Genomic DNA, 14,021 nt, shown 5'->3' with positions numbered 1-14,021 from the left:
AAAAAAAAATCACCAATGCTCTGGTCATGTCTCCCACGGATCAGTGAAAAATGCCATCTGACCATTGGTTCAATGGTGCATGTGAAAGTGGCCATGGGGGGTCTGACTGGGCTGGACTGATGCCAAGCTACTACATGTGTACCTTCCTTTTCATTGGTAAAGACTAAGATATAAATACATTGCAGTCGTTCTATACATATGAGTCATCACTAGCACAATGTCATGATTAGCTTGAATTCCAGCTCTGTGCAGAAAAAACGGCGAGCAATCACAAAAGCAGGATGAGGATTTCTGGAGCATGCTGGGCACACATTGTCCATGAAATGCCCCCAATCTGTTGTATCAAAGGAAGCAGAATTTCCATTTCAGGATCAAATGACAAGCCTGTGTTTTATTATTACAGTATAGAATATCTGCTTTAATAATACATAATTTTATAATAATGTGATAAGAAAAAAATGAAGGATTTTCTTTAAACCCCAGCCAACTGAAATGCCAGGAATGTAATGCATGAACAGTTTTCATGTATTTTTGTAAATTTGCATCCAGTTAATATGCTAATTCACACTTGGCATAGTTCTTGCAGCAAATGTTTACAAATCCATTTATGATTCATTAGGAAATTATGGGTGATTCAAGTGTCACACGTTTCTCAAAATAGAAAGTCATGGATTAAAACTGGAAATTTCTATTAGGTTTGATATAAGGAGGTTCTCCAGACATAGTAAAGACACACTTTTAATTTAATGCACAATATGCAAGCTGGTACTGTCTAAGTAGAAGAACTCAGACCTTAGAGAAGGCATTCTTGCTTTGCCCCAGGTACCTGGCAAAATAGCAAAGGAGGCAGTGAAAAGTGAATATGTAAAGTTTAGAGGAGGGCATTAAAATCTACATGACGTCTGATAATGTCAAATTTCCCCTTAAATGTACAGGAGTGGAGGCTGGAGTCCCACTTTAGCACCTGTGTCTAAATTATGGACCATAAATTCAGGATCATAAATTCTTCCTTATCAGATATTTCTTCTCTGTCACCAGATAACCCAACACATCTTCATAGACCTACTAGTTTAGAACATGCATTGTAAAAGTTGGAATTTTGTATCTCCAGGTGTCATAAAACTCAGCATCCGGCAGATAAGGGTAGTGAAGTGGCCTCTGACTGACCTCTAAGCTGTATTCAGGAACACATTTATTATTAATCTTCAGATTTCCACTGCACAGTTCTGTACAAAGTAATAGTTGGCTCGTCCATAGCCTGATCATTATGGTGAGGATTTTGAGACCAAAAGTTAATCTCCAAAACTCCTCAAACTAGACATGCCTAGTTTGGCCTCCTAAATGTGCCCTAATTGATTGCTATGACTTCACCATTGACAGAGCTTAACAGACCCAGCTCAATCCCGCAGCTGAAAATGAATCATCTTAATCAGGGAATTCTCAACCACTGCTCATTTATTAATATTCGAATACAGAGGGCTCGTGCACCAGTCCTCGCCATCGGATCTTAGTATTACATCGTGCCAGACACCTACCGAGTTTACACGCATTCACTTGATAAATCAGAGCTATGGTCTCCATATTTTGTGCTAACTAATAATATAGGATTGGCAGGTCCTAAAACCTAAACCTGGGGAAGTATGAATCTGGCTATGGGGCATCCTGTGTGTCCACAAAGCATCATAATCTATGTGAACACCAGCTGCCACCTTTCTGTAATTGAATTAGTCGCTATTCTGTGTCTTGGCATATAAAGAGCCACGAACGCCTAGCAGAGGGAGCTCTCACAGATACCATCTTTGTTTCAGAGAGCCCGGTGACTCTAAACGATAACTAAACTATGTACCAGCAACACGGACCAAGGCAAACCAAGTTTCACTGAAGTATTATTTCACAGTTATTCCCTTTGTTTTTACTGCTAACACTGTTCAACAGTTCTGTGATTAGTCTTTATCTTTCTGTGTTTGTTCATGCATTGTGTTGTGTTATCTTTTTACTTATTAAACACAATAAAAAATGTAAGCTGAATCTCTGAATGCTCTAAGTAAAAATAGTGTAACTTTCTCTCCCAAGAACACTACTATAAACCTTCTGATTTCAGAGACATCGCTATCTGGAGTGGCAGCAGGTGAAACAGTGCTGAAGGAAGCAAAATCATAACTGCAATGATTGCCGAGGGCAATGGTGCGTGCTTCCGTGTAAGCATGTGGTGGCGGACTACCAGTAATTTTGTGTTTGGCAAGGGTTCCCAGATTAACCTTGCCCCAAGATGGTCCTTCTCAGCCTGCTGGTGCTTAGATTGTTGCTGGGTGTGCTGGGAAATCTATGCACAGGTGGGCTGAGAGGGGCTAATAGCCACAGATGTAAGCAGTATGAGCTCCAAATGGAACAAACAGGGGGCTACCTTCCTTTATTCCTACTGGCTAGCTGGAGCCAATAAAAGATGATTCTTTGCAGCTCGTGGGAGGGCATAAAGTCTACCTGGGAAAAGCATGGGTTGGCGTTAATAGTTATAAAATAGCTATATAGAGCGTGCAACACATTGTGCATAGAGAAAAGTCCCCTGGCAGATTCATCATAAGGTCATTTACATAAATAGGAACTAACTTAGCTCTCTCAATTTCTGCAGTGATAATTTTTAGAGACAAAATCCCCTTATGATGTTTTTACAATCTTGAACGCCATAGTTAATTCACAGCTTTGGAGGAGGAGCTGGGAAAGTGTCTTGATGTAATGGGTTTAGAGCTTGTCTAAGCTCATATTTGTGAGCAGGTAGACCCTGCCAGAAGCAGTCATAGATGGCTATGGCGGGGCTCTCCATGGCACATTAAATAGGGGTTGCAAGTGACAGACTAATACAGACAATGATACAAGAGGAGAGGACCCTGCCCTGAAGAGCTTACAATCTAGGAGGTGGGGGACTTTACAGCCAATAGGATGGGAGATATGTAATGGTGGGAAGTAGTGATTGTTTCAAACGACAGAAGAAGATGGGTAGGCAAGCTTGAAAAAATAGGTTTTGAGTGCTCTTTTAAATGAGCAGAACCAGATACCAGACATTGGTCTTCTAGAGCTCAATCGAGTGAAGGTTCCTAACAATGCTCCTAAATCATGGGGATCTAGTATGTTCTATTGTCTTTGTCTAAGTTTATTTGTGTGGCTAGGTAAATCCATTCTCTAGACAACATAATTGATCTTCTAGTGCTCATTGTGGTTAAAGGTACCCAACAATATACTTATGTCATGGGGATTTAGCAAAGTTCCAATATCACAGTGTAGGTTTGCCTACAGCAACCCATAATGTCATAGAGTGAAAGTTGTAAAAAGCCCATTCTCAAAATAACAGCATTGAGCTTTTCTAATGCTCAATGATAAAAGTCATGAGCAAGCCAATCTCAAAATAGCATCACTGGTCTTCTAATGTTCAGTGGAGTTAGGGTACCTAGCAATGCTCTTATGTCATGAGTATGTCTCAGTCATCATATATTAGAGTGAAGTTTGGGAAAAGCTTGGGGATCTAATATGTTCTATTGTCTCAGTCTAGGTTGGTCTACAGCAACCAGTCATGTCATAAAGTGAAGGCTGGAGAAAGCCATGATCAAGATAACATCATTGGTCTTCTAGTACTCAGTAGAGTTAAAGTACCCAACAATGTTTCTATGTCTTGGGGATTTAGTATGTTCTATTATCCCTATGCTGGTTGGCGTATAGCAACCCATAATGTCATAAAGTGGAGGCTGGAAAAAGCCAAGCTCAAGATGACTTCATTTCATTCCATATATTATTTCACATAAAGTGTATATAAATCCTTTAGCCCTTCAGCATATTAGTCCTTGGATGTTGTCACTGCATTGGTTTTTTATTTTATTCAGGCGCCAGTAACACAAGTCCTCTCCTCGGGTGACAACAGTCACTCAACTAACTGTGTGAAGAAGCAACCTTGTCACCCTAGGACAGGACTACAGAACAACACTGACTACAGAAAAATGTTACTTGGGACACATTCTCATGGGTTCCCCAGACACTCCTCATCCTTCTACCATAAGCAATATCAATGGCATGCCTTGGCTCAGGGGCTTTGCAGAGCTGTATTTGCTTGAAATGCAGGTAAATAAAATTCTCAAGTACTCAAGTTTTGCCCAACCCTAATGGTCATCACTTATTCAAATTCCCAATGATAATAATTACCTTTTTGTACAAAAACAAAGAGCATTCTATACTCACAATTTTTCTTTCACTCTTGACCAGAAACATGCGTCTTCGTGGATCCTTCAACCACGCATAGTATCTGAAGGGCAGATAATCCACTCCTTTGTATATTCCAACCGAGATGGACATCAGCTCTTTGTAATCCTCAGCAGTGGCTGGGACTATCTCTGTCTGTGCCATGGATGATTCGGACATGATGAGAAATGTGTGAGCTAAAAAAAATACAAGAGAGAGAACAAGATATGAATGAGCAAAGTTCATCAGATTAACCACACCCTCAGCCAGTCATTACAAGTCCAACAAAGTATTTCAAACTGGGTTCAATTAAGTATTTTTTTTCCAAAGTACAAAAGAGCAAGTGTGCGATTAACCAGAGCAAGAACTTTCCTAGCAATTTCTTGCAATAATAAATATTTCTATTTGAGATAATGGCCCAAATTCATCAATAAAATCCGCGCTCACTGGTCGTGCGTACTTTCGCGCTTCCAGCGAGCCGGTTTTCCACGGTCCGGAGTTGAGTGCGCTCGTACACTCGCCTCCTCACTGCCAGCCGGATTCCTGCCTTGAGCAATAGGGGTCGCGAATCTGCCAATTAAGGCGATTAGATTTCAGCTGCGCGATTAAGGAGGATCTAAGCAGCAAACAAAAGAACGTGTGTGTGCTTGTGACTTTTGTGAGAAAACCTAGTCAAATGGCTTCACGCGCGGCTTCGCAAGATAGTCGCAGGATTTACACGCGAGCGACTTCTCTGATCAGGCATCGGAAGCTTTTATATAGGTGCCTATGTAGAGGAGTTGAACTCGATTAACTCTTGCCTAACAGAAAAGAAATAAGTGATTATAAAATATGCTTTTTTCTTGGCCCACATAAATGTTTTAAACATTTCAACAGCGCAAACATTTTTTTTTAGGGCTAAGGGTAATATGTGTGCCATTAGAAAGAATGCTTTTTTAGGGAAACAGTGACTTTTCATGCAAGCTCGCCAGTGTAAAGCTGCCGGTGATGCACGGCTCCGGCCGTGAGCTCATCCAGTTGCTGAATTGTGCGGCGGCTTCCGATTTCAGATCGCGAAAACCGATGCGCGAGCCACCCACCCATGCGCGAGCGACCTTCTTGATGAATCAGGGCCAATGAAGGGACCAAAATGGAAGTTGTCTCTGGATCAGAAGAAGTTGCTGCCAATCTGATATGAATGATAAGAATTCCTGTTTCATGTTTGTTCCTATTGCTTTAGATCAGGGTTGGGCAAACCTTTACAGTCAGGGGCCACAATCTGATATAAAATTTGACAGAGGGTCCGGGCCGATGGGAGAGTGGGCGGGGTTATACCATCATGATGCCACTGAACTTGACGTCATAACCCGTCCCATTCTCCCATTGCAGATCTGAGCCTGCGATGGGAGAGTGGGCGGGTTGTGTGCAGGGACATAGCCCACCCATCTTTACGAGCCGAGATACAAATGGGGGACGTGTTCCGCGGCTCTGGCTGATGCACCCTCCCAGCAGGGTCCTTCTCCTGACTCTGCTCAGAGAAACAGAGAAACAACCTTATCCGGCTTGTAGTTTGCCCATGCCTGCTTTAGATTCTCTTCTAAAACCTTTACATGACCTTTGGGAAAGAGAGAGCATCTTTAAGCAGAGAAACTTTGCTGTTTGTTACATTGTAGAAGAATTTTATCAGAATCAAAAACTAGGCTATTCTCTATTCAAAGCCAATAACAATTTTTTAGGGTTTAGCTCACCCAAGTGATGTGATGATGGCATTCTTGGAAACTGTTTGGCTCTTTATACACTTTGGTTATTCATTAATAACCCCATCAATATTACTATGATTTTACATACAAGAGCTCTGATTTCATGGTATACTATTCAATTTCAATGTGATTTTTTTTTTTATTTTTACACATGGCTGTGTTCTTGGTTATATGTTATGTTGTAGAGGATATTGGAGTATCTGGTATTAAAAATGTTTAAAGCACATTTTTGTATTTATACTTTCGCATTCAATGTACAATTTCTTACTTATTTATTTTTTTCATAGATAATAAAAAGGTTGTCCAAAGTAAAGGTCTGCCAGTCTCAAGACAATGCGGCTATTTCATTCAAACTATTATCTCAATATTCACCTGAGGACCCATACAGGTAATAACAGCACTGCCCCAAAACTTCCATTTAGGCTTTTCAATATATTCCTCAGCAGAACAAAATATTATTTGGTAAATGACTGAACCACATGCTCATTTTCCATTGTTCTGAATCTTTATAACACTTGTTTATCCTGATATTATAAAATCCTACCAGATGCTGGACTCCAGAACACCCCCCACATTAAAGCTCCCTCACATTAGGCCTCTCCTAGGCTCCAGAGGATACAATTTCATCAGTGAACCCCGGTGTTCTAGCAAACCTGGAATAGATCTGGTCCAGGACTGAAAACATTTGTTAAAATATAGCAAATTACTTTTAAGAAATCCCTTCCATATTTTCTTGATCACCCAGGTTCACTGATAAAAGTTTATCTTCAGCAGCCTTAGGGAGCTTTAATAAATCAGGCCCTTTGTATTTATGAGTTTATATTTACTAGGTCAGAACTTTCATATTCTAATTTAATATTTTTTAGGTGAAAAACCTTACAATTGTGATCATTGCGAGTATTGTGCTGCCCAGAAGACCTCCTTGAGCTATCATTAGAAGACACCACCATTTTGAATGTGAAGAGTTGAATACCAGAGTGAAAAGTATTAGCAGGAGCATACAGCTGTCTAAGCAATCTTTGGAACTGCCACCCACTGCAGTTCATCTAATGAAAAACAAATCCTCCAAGCTACCTATAGATGATGATAAAGTGGAGTTCCTGTCATTAAGACCGCCCAACCGCATGTCCGCTCTACGCAATAAATTTGTCAGTGCAAGACAGAACCAAAAAAGAGAACTGGCAGCTCTCAAGAAGACTGAAGAAGGAAAAGTTAAGCCAGAGGTAGTTAAGGCTTCAACCTTCAACCTGCCAACCCCCAAACTTCCTTATTTTAAGGAAGTGGAAATTCCAATAGAAGAAAAAAACAACAACCCCACTCTGGACGATGATGATCCGGAACCTCTGGACATGACATGCAAAAATACTACCGATGCCTTGTCAACCAATGTATGGACCCATACTATACTGACCATATACCAATTCCCTCGCTGCTCCTTCACGACATTAAATCCGGAGGTGTTGTTCATTCACCGAAGGCTTTCCCACAAACTGAGCTACAAACTCCTTAATATGTCTGGAACCAAAGCAAACAACCCAGAAACGGGGCACACTGGTTATCCTCCAGCATTACAAAGCATGGAGGTGTACCCGTATTATCCGGAATACAGCAGGTTATGGTTTCCTGTACCCTCTACACCCACGGAGAAGCCAAAATGGGCCCAGGCTCAGGCAAATAACTTTGTCAATCCACCAAGTGCAGAACAGGAGAATGAATTTTATCCCAGTCAACCAAATAACCAGCAGGCTAAAAATTATAGATCTATGCATCCAGACCTGCAAGGCTTCATATTTGTACTCGATAGAATACCACAGCCTGATGAAAAGAAGTATAATATAATAGTAACCACCAATGTTCCATCTTTATCTGAAGAGAATCACAATATTCCAAATGCTGTTTCCACTGATTATGTAAATGATAATGGCCCAGAAAATTCACCTGCTATGTTAGAACCTCTTCAGAACATCCTGCAACCCTGTGAGCATCGAATGCAAAACTATCCTCTTGGTCAGGATTCTGCTTCTATGGAAGGTAAATTTCAGGACCACTTTTATTCCAATTTACTGTGATTTGTTATAATCTTGTAGTGTTAATGGGTATGGGGGGCATGTAACCTTCTTTTCATAATTCTGTGCCCACCCCTAGCAGCTAGTCTCAAAAACTGGGAGGGGATACAGGATTTTTTAACGTGGGGGGACATTACCCTGGTACCAGCTAAATATCTATTAACCAAGTCATTTCCAACCCTGTGTACTCTGTCAGGGCTAATCAAGATTTCAGTCACCCCCTCTCATGTCATTGGTAAATGATGATTTCTGTGTTTTTCCTATCTAACAAGGACTGCTTCCTTCTTTTCACAGGGAAGAATACTCCTTTGAGTGAAAGTAAATCAGAACAAGGTTTTGGACCAAATGAAAAGAGCACTTAAGAACTTTGTAAAAGGTAAGTTAAAGCATCTTGTATGAACGAGCAAGTAAAAGCAGCAGCCAATATCAACCATTAAAATGTAGACTCCTGTCGCATACTGGTCAGACATGACCACATTTACCTGGGGGGAGGGGGTATATAACTTGTTGGATCCCTGCAGACCATAAGGCATGTAATTATACATAATATATAAGACTGGTGTGTTGTATGACTATTGTAGTACCAGGTCCTCTTTAATTATTTTTCTTTCCCAGAGCTGTGGAGGATATGGAAGCGTTGACCGAGCGCCCACAAGCTGCTAACTTTTTTCTAATTGGAAACTTCTTCTTACACAAGCTTTGATTGAACCATTGATTTAAACTAAACTTTTGGGTCTTTGCATCTTTTATTTGGGTGGAAGGCCTCCCTACTGAAGTTGTGTCTCCGGGAATCTTCAATGCAAAAATATTTATTTTTTTCAGCCATAATTGACTTAGAAAGAAATGAGAGACTTTTTCCTTTATACTTGAGCGCCCTTTCTGTTATATATATATATTTTTATTTTTTTATATTATTTTTTATATTTTTAATTTTTTGTTTATGATTTTTCTTCATTATTAAAATTATTATTGTTGTTATATTATTTTTTCTTTATAAACATGAATAATAATATTTTCTTCCTTCTTATTTTAATTTCTTTGGTTGTAGGGGCTGATTTTTTAATTCTTATATTTTTTAGATTATTGTTTTTATTTTATCTTTATTATTTTTTTTTTTATTAATATTATTATTGTTATATATTTTTTTCTTTAATATTATTATAATTTTCTTTCTTAATATTGATATATTTTTTTATTGTGGCTATTTAGAAACTTTCTTTCTTTGATTTTCTAAATGAAACTGTTCAAATTTTCAGGTGAACTTTACTTTTTCACAGCCACGGTTTCTATCCATATACCTTATATATGTATATATGTATATACAGAGAAACTGAATGTCTGACTTTTTCCTACTTCGGTAGGTTTTATTCAGGCGTCTTCTGTTTTCTTTTGTTCACTGTATGGTATATCTACTGTATATTACTTTTTTAGTTCATTTTATTTTTATTTTTTATGTTAATGTTATTAATTTTTTTCAGCGCTCAGTTTTTTGTTAAAAATCCTTTTTTTAAAATATTATTTTTCAGCTTACTTTATGTTTATGCTATATCAATCAAAAATGATTTTTGGGTGTTTTGTAATCAATGTATTACATATATACATTTTTTGTAACTTTCTTTCTATGAAAAATAAACACTAGTGAATTGAATTTGTGGTCTTTATGTGACTATTTTCTTTTTATTTGTGTCTCTTAGGCCTTATTCACGCTAGTGCTCATCTAAGTTCCATGGGTGGTTAACTGGCGGTGTAGGGAGGTAGTGTTAGGTGGTATTGGGAGCCTAGGTTATTTACTCTTTTTTAAACTTTTTTCAGTTTCAATCCATTTTCATGGATTTTCAATTTCAGATACATAAACACAATAAATAGACATTTTTTGACTCAAAAATAAAAGAAAATATACTGGCCATAAAAATTTTAGAGGGGTAGTACAGCAAAAACATAGAGCTCGTGTACAGATAGCACTTCCTGGCTCTGCTAGCTTGGTCAAAAAAAACCCAGACTGGAGAATTATGAGTGATATTAAAGGAGGATTCCAGGAAGTACTGTCATAATTGGAGCACATGATCACCCATACAGAAGTGCTTGCTGCAGGGGGATCTCCCAGACCAGAGGAAGAAACTAACGTACAAGTGTGCCATATTCTTCTAGTGGGATTATCGATGCCCTTGTCCTCTGTGTTCCTATTAGGTCTGGTCACAAAGTTATATCTGACCCCTTTTTTAGTGTTATCTGCACAGTGCTAATCTGTGTACAGTGCAGGTCTGTGTAATTGTGTGATTTACCACTTAATTATACTATTTGGTGAACCTATCTGTATTAGAGTTTGCATACAGCCATCAGTACACTGAATAGGTGTAGTCACCTCTTAGTCTGGTAGCTTAGTAAGAAATAGTGTAGAGCCTGTATGTTGAATATTTATGCTGTTAACTATCATTTACTAAAAAAATGTATTGGTATTTTTAATATTTGTGTGCAGATACCTCTTTATGCTGTTATGATATGCTGGGTGCAGTAGTTCATCTGCTACAACATCTTAATTTTTAATTACTGGTTAATTTCCCAGGAAAGGAATCTCCTCTGCTATACTGGGTAGAGGCACTGCCAAACCCATTAACAAATCCACTCTTCCACATAGCAAAGGCTTTAGTTCTCCCTGAAACCTACAGGTTTAGTACCATAGCCTGTTTGGAGTCAGCCATCCCATATACCTCCCCCACCACCTTTCCTAAAAACAGGGCTACATGATTGAACAATAACGTTTAAAGATCAGGTTTAAGTCGAGGGTTGGGTTTAACAGGTGAGTTGGGGACATACTCAATTTATTCAATACAGTTATGGATTTCTACGGGTTAAGGGTTAGTTTTCAGGTATAGGGTGAATACAGGATCTCCCTGGAGGTATCCAAACAGAAAAATACCAGAAAAGTAATACATGTACAGCTTTTTTTAATAAAAGTTTGTTGGAAAAAAAGCCAATACATTTCAAAGCTAAAGCAGTGGGCATGCACAATAACAAAAGTCTGCATACAACATCCCCACTTGCTATGTGTTTTGTCCTCCAAGGTGTTATCAGCGGTGGGGATATTATACATGAAAGTCTCAGTATATTCAAAAGATTATCCTGCCCAAATTGCAGCAGTGTACAATACTGAATTACAAATTGTTGCAATAAAAAAATGTAAATATCAAATAAAAAACTTTGAGGAAATCTATACATAATCATATACAAATTACCAATAATTTAAAAATAATAATAGAACAATTGACAAAAATTAAACTTAATAAATATACATAATTAAAGTGCACAAGTACTCACAATAATAATATAATATTTACATTCTTAAAAAAAACTAAATTTACCTAATATTTATAAAACAATTGAGCCCTATAGGAACCATTGTACCAAACTCATATATCCAATAGGTTTCTCGTCTCTATACCATTCCTTATAAATTTTGTCTTGTCCTCTCCAATAATACTATGGACATGTTCGGTTAAACAGATAAAATCCTCTTGGTATGACCAACATGTTGCAGACTATTAAGGCACTGCAAGAAATTCACAACATATTTGCACTGACTTGTAATAAATGAATTCATAGTACAACTTTGTAATTGTAGAAGTGATGTAAACTACCTTCCAATTTTTCATCAAAGAACAAGCCAGGCATAGGAAGAAATCTTTCACGTTCTAAAACTTAAAACTCTTAGGAGTATGAAAACTTTAAAGACCAGGCCATCCCTCAAATGTAAAATATTTTATACACTAGTTGCAGTTTCTTTAGTAGTATTTTAACCATGGCCTCATGTTAACCATGGCCTTTATATGAAGATTTCTTTATATCAGAAAAATGTGTGGAGAATTGCATAATAATTATTACCCTTATTCCTATACTCAAAACATGTTTCATATCCTGTATACTTCTCAATATAAGAATATATTATCATATCTCCTCAAAAATGTATTCAATTTGATTTGGCCTTAACCCCCTTTCTTCAAATATTTTTTTGAATAAAATGTAGTTTATTTTTTAATGTCTAATGTGAATAAATTGTCTCATAGGAATATTGGCAATCCACTGTGGACAGCTGGTTGCAGGATTAAAGTAGGTTTAAAAAATGTGCTTGTATAGTGAAGAGTTGAATACCAGAGTGAAAAGTATTAGCAGGAGCATACAGCTGTCTAAGCAATCTTTGGAACTGCCACCCACTGCAGTTCATCTAATGAAAAACAAATCCTCCAAGCTACCTATAGATGATGATAAAGTGGAGTTCCTGTCATTAAGACAGCCCAACCGCATGTCCGCTCTACGCAATAAATTTGTCAGTGCAAGACAGAACCAAAAAAAAGAACTGGCAGCTCTCAAGAAGACTGAAGAAGGAAAAGTTAAGCCAGAGGTAGTTAAGGTTTCAACTTCTTGCAAACCTCCAAACAACCTATCTCCACCCCCAGAGAACAATAAAGACATTTATTTGAATTGTGAAGACACCTTGCACAATGTACCTTATTTTATAGAAGTGGAAATTCCAATAGAAGAAAATAACAAACCCACTCTGGACGATGATGATCCGGAACCTCTGGACATGACATGCAAAAATACTACCGATGCCTTGTCGACCAATATATGGACCCAGGTGTTGTTCATTCACCAAAGGCTTTCCCACAAACAGAGCTACAAACTCCTTAATATGTCTGTAACCCAAGCAAACAACACAGAAATGGGGTGCACTGGTTGTCCTCCAGCATTACAAAGTATGGACGTGTACCCGTATTATCCGAAATACAGCAGGATATGGTTTCCTGTACCCTCTACACCCTCCTAGAAGCCAAAACGGACCCAGGCTCAGGCAAATAACGTTGTCAATCCACCAAGTGCAGAACAGGAGAATGAACTTTATCCCAGTCAATGAAATAACCAGCAGGCTAAAAATTATAGATCAATGCATCCAGATAATGGCCCAGAAAATTCACCTGCTATGTTAGAACCTCTTCAGAACATCCTGCAAGTCTGTGAGCATCGAATGCAAAACTATCCTCTTGGTCAGGATTCTGCTTCTATGGAAGGTAAATTTCAAGACCACTTTTATTCCAATTTACTGTGATTTGTTAAACTCTTGTGGTGTTGATGGGTATGGGGGGCATGTGACCTTCTTTTCATAATTTTGTGCCCACCCCTAGCAGCTAGTCTCAAATACCGGGAGGGGATACAGGATTTTATAACGTGGGGGGACATTACCCTGGTACCAGCTAAATATCTAATAACCCAGTCATTTCCAACCCTGTTTTCTCTGTCAGGGCTAATCAAGATTTCAGTCACCCCCTCTCATGTCATTGGTAAATGATAATTTCTGTGTTTTTCCGATCTAACAAAGGCTGCTTCTTTCTTTTCACAGGGAAGAATACTCCTTTGAGTGGAGGTAAATCAGAACAAGGTTTTGGACCAAATGAAAAGAGCACTTAGGAGCTTTGTAAAAGGTAAGTTCAAGCATCTTGTATGAACGAGCAACTAAAGGCAGAAGCCAATATTAACCATTAAAATGTAGACTCCTGTCGCATACTGGTCAGACATGACTTCATTCACCTGGGGGGAGGGGGTATATAACTTGTTGGATCACTGCAGACCATAAGGCATGTAATTATACATGATATATGACTGGTGGGTTGTATGACTATGTAGTACCAGGTCCTCTTTAATTATTTTTCTTTCCCGGAGCTGTGGAGGATATGCATGCGTTGACTGAGTGCCCACAAGCTGCTAACTTTTTCCCAATTGGAAACATCTTCTTATACAGGCTTTGATTGAACCATTGATTGAAACTAAACTTTTGGGTCTTTGCATCTTTTATTTTGGTGGAAGGCCTCCCTACTGTAGTTGTGTGTCCGGGAATCTTCAATGCAAAAATATTTATTTTTTTCAGCAAAGACTTTCTTGACATTGAAAGAAATGAGAGACTTATTCCTTTATACTTGAGCGCCCCTTTCTGTTATATATA

The sequence above is a fragment of the Pyxicephalus adspersus genome, chromosome 2, assembly GCF_032062135.1.
Source record: "Pyxicephalus adspersus chromosome 2, UCB_Pads_2.0, whole genome shotgun sequence".
Classification (NCBI taxonomy): domain Eukaryota; kingdom Metazoa; phylum Chordata; class Amphibia; order Anura; family Pyxicephalidae; genus Pyxicephalus; species Pyxicephalus adspersus.
Note: the sequence above shows the minus strand (reverse complement) of the source record.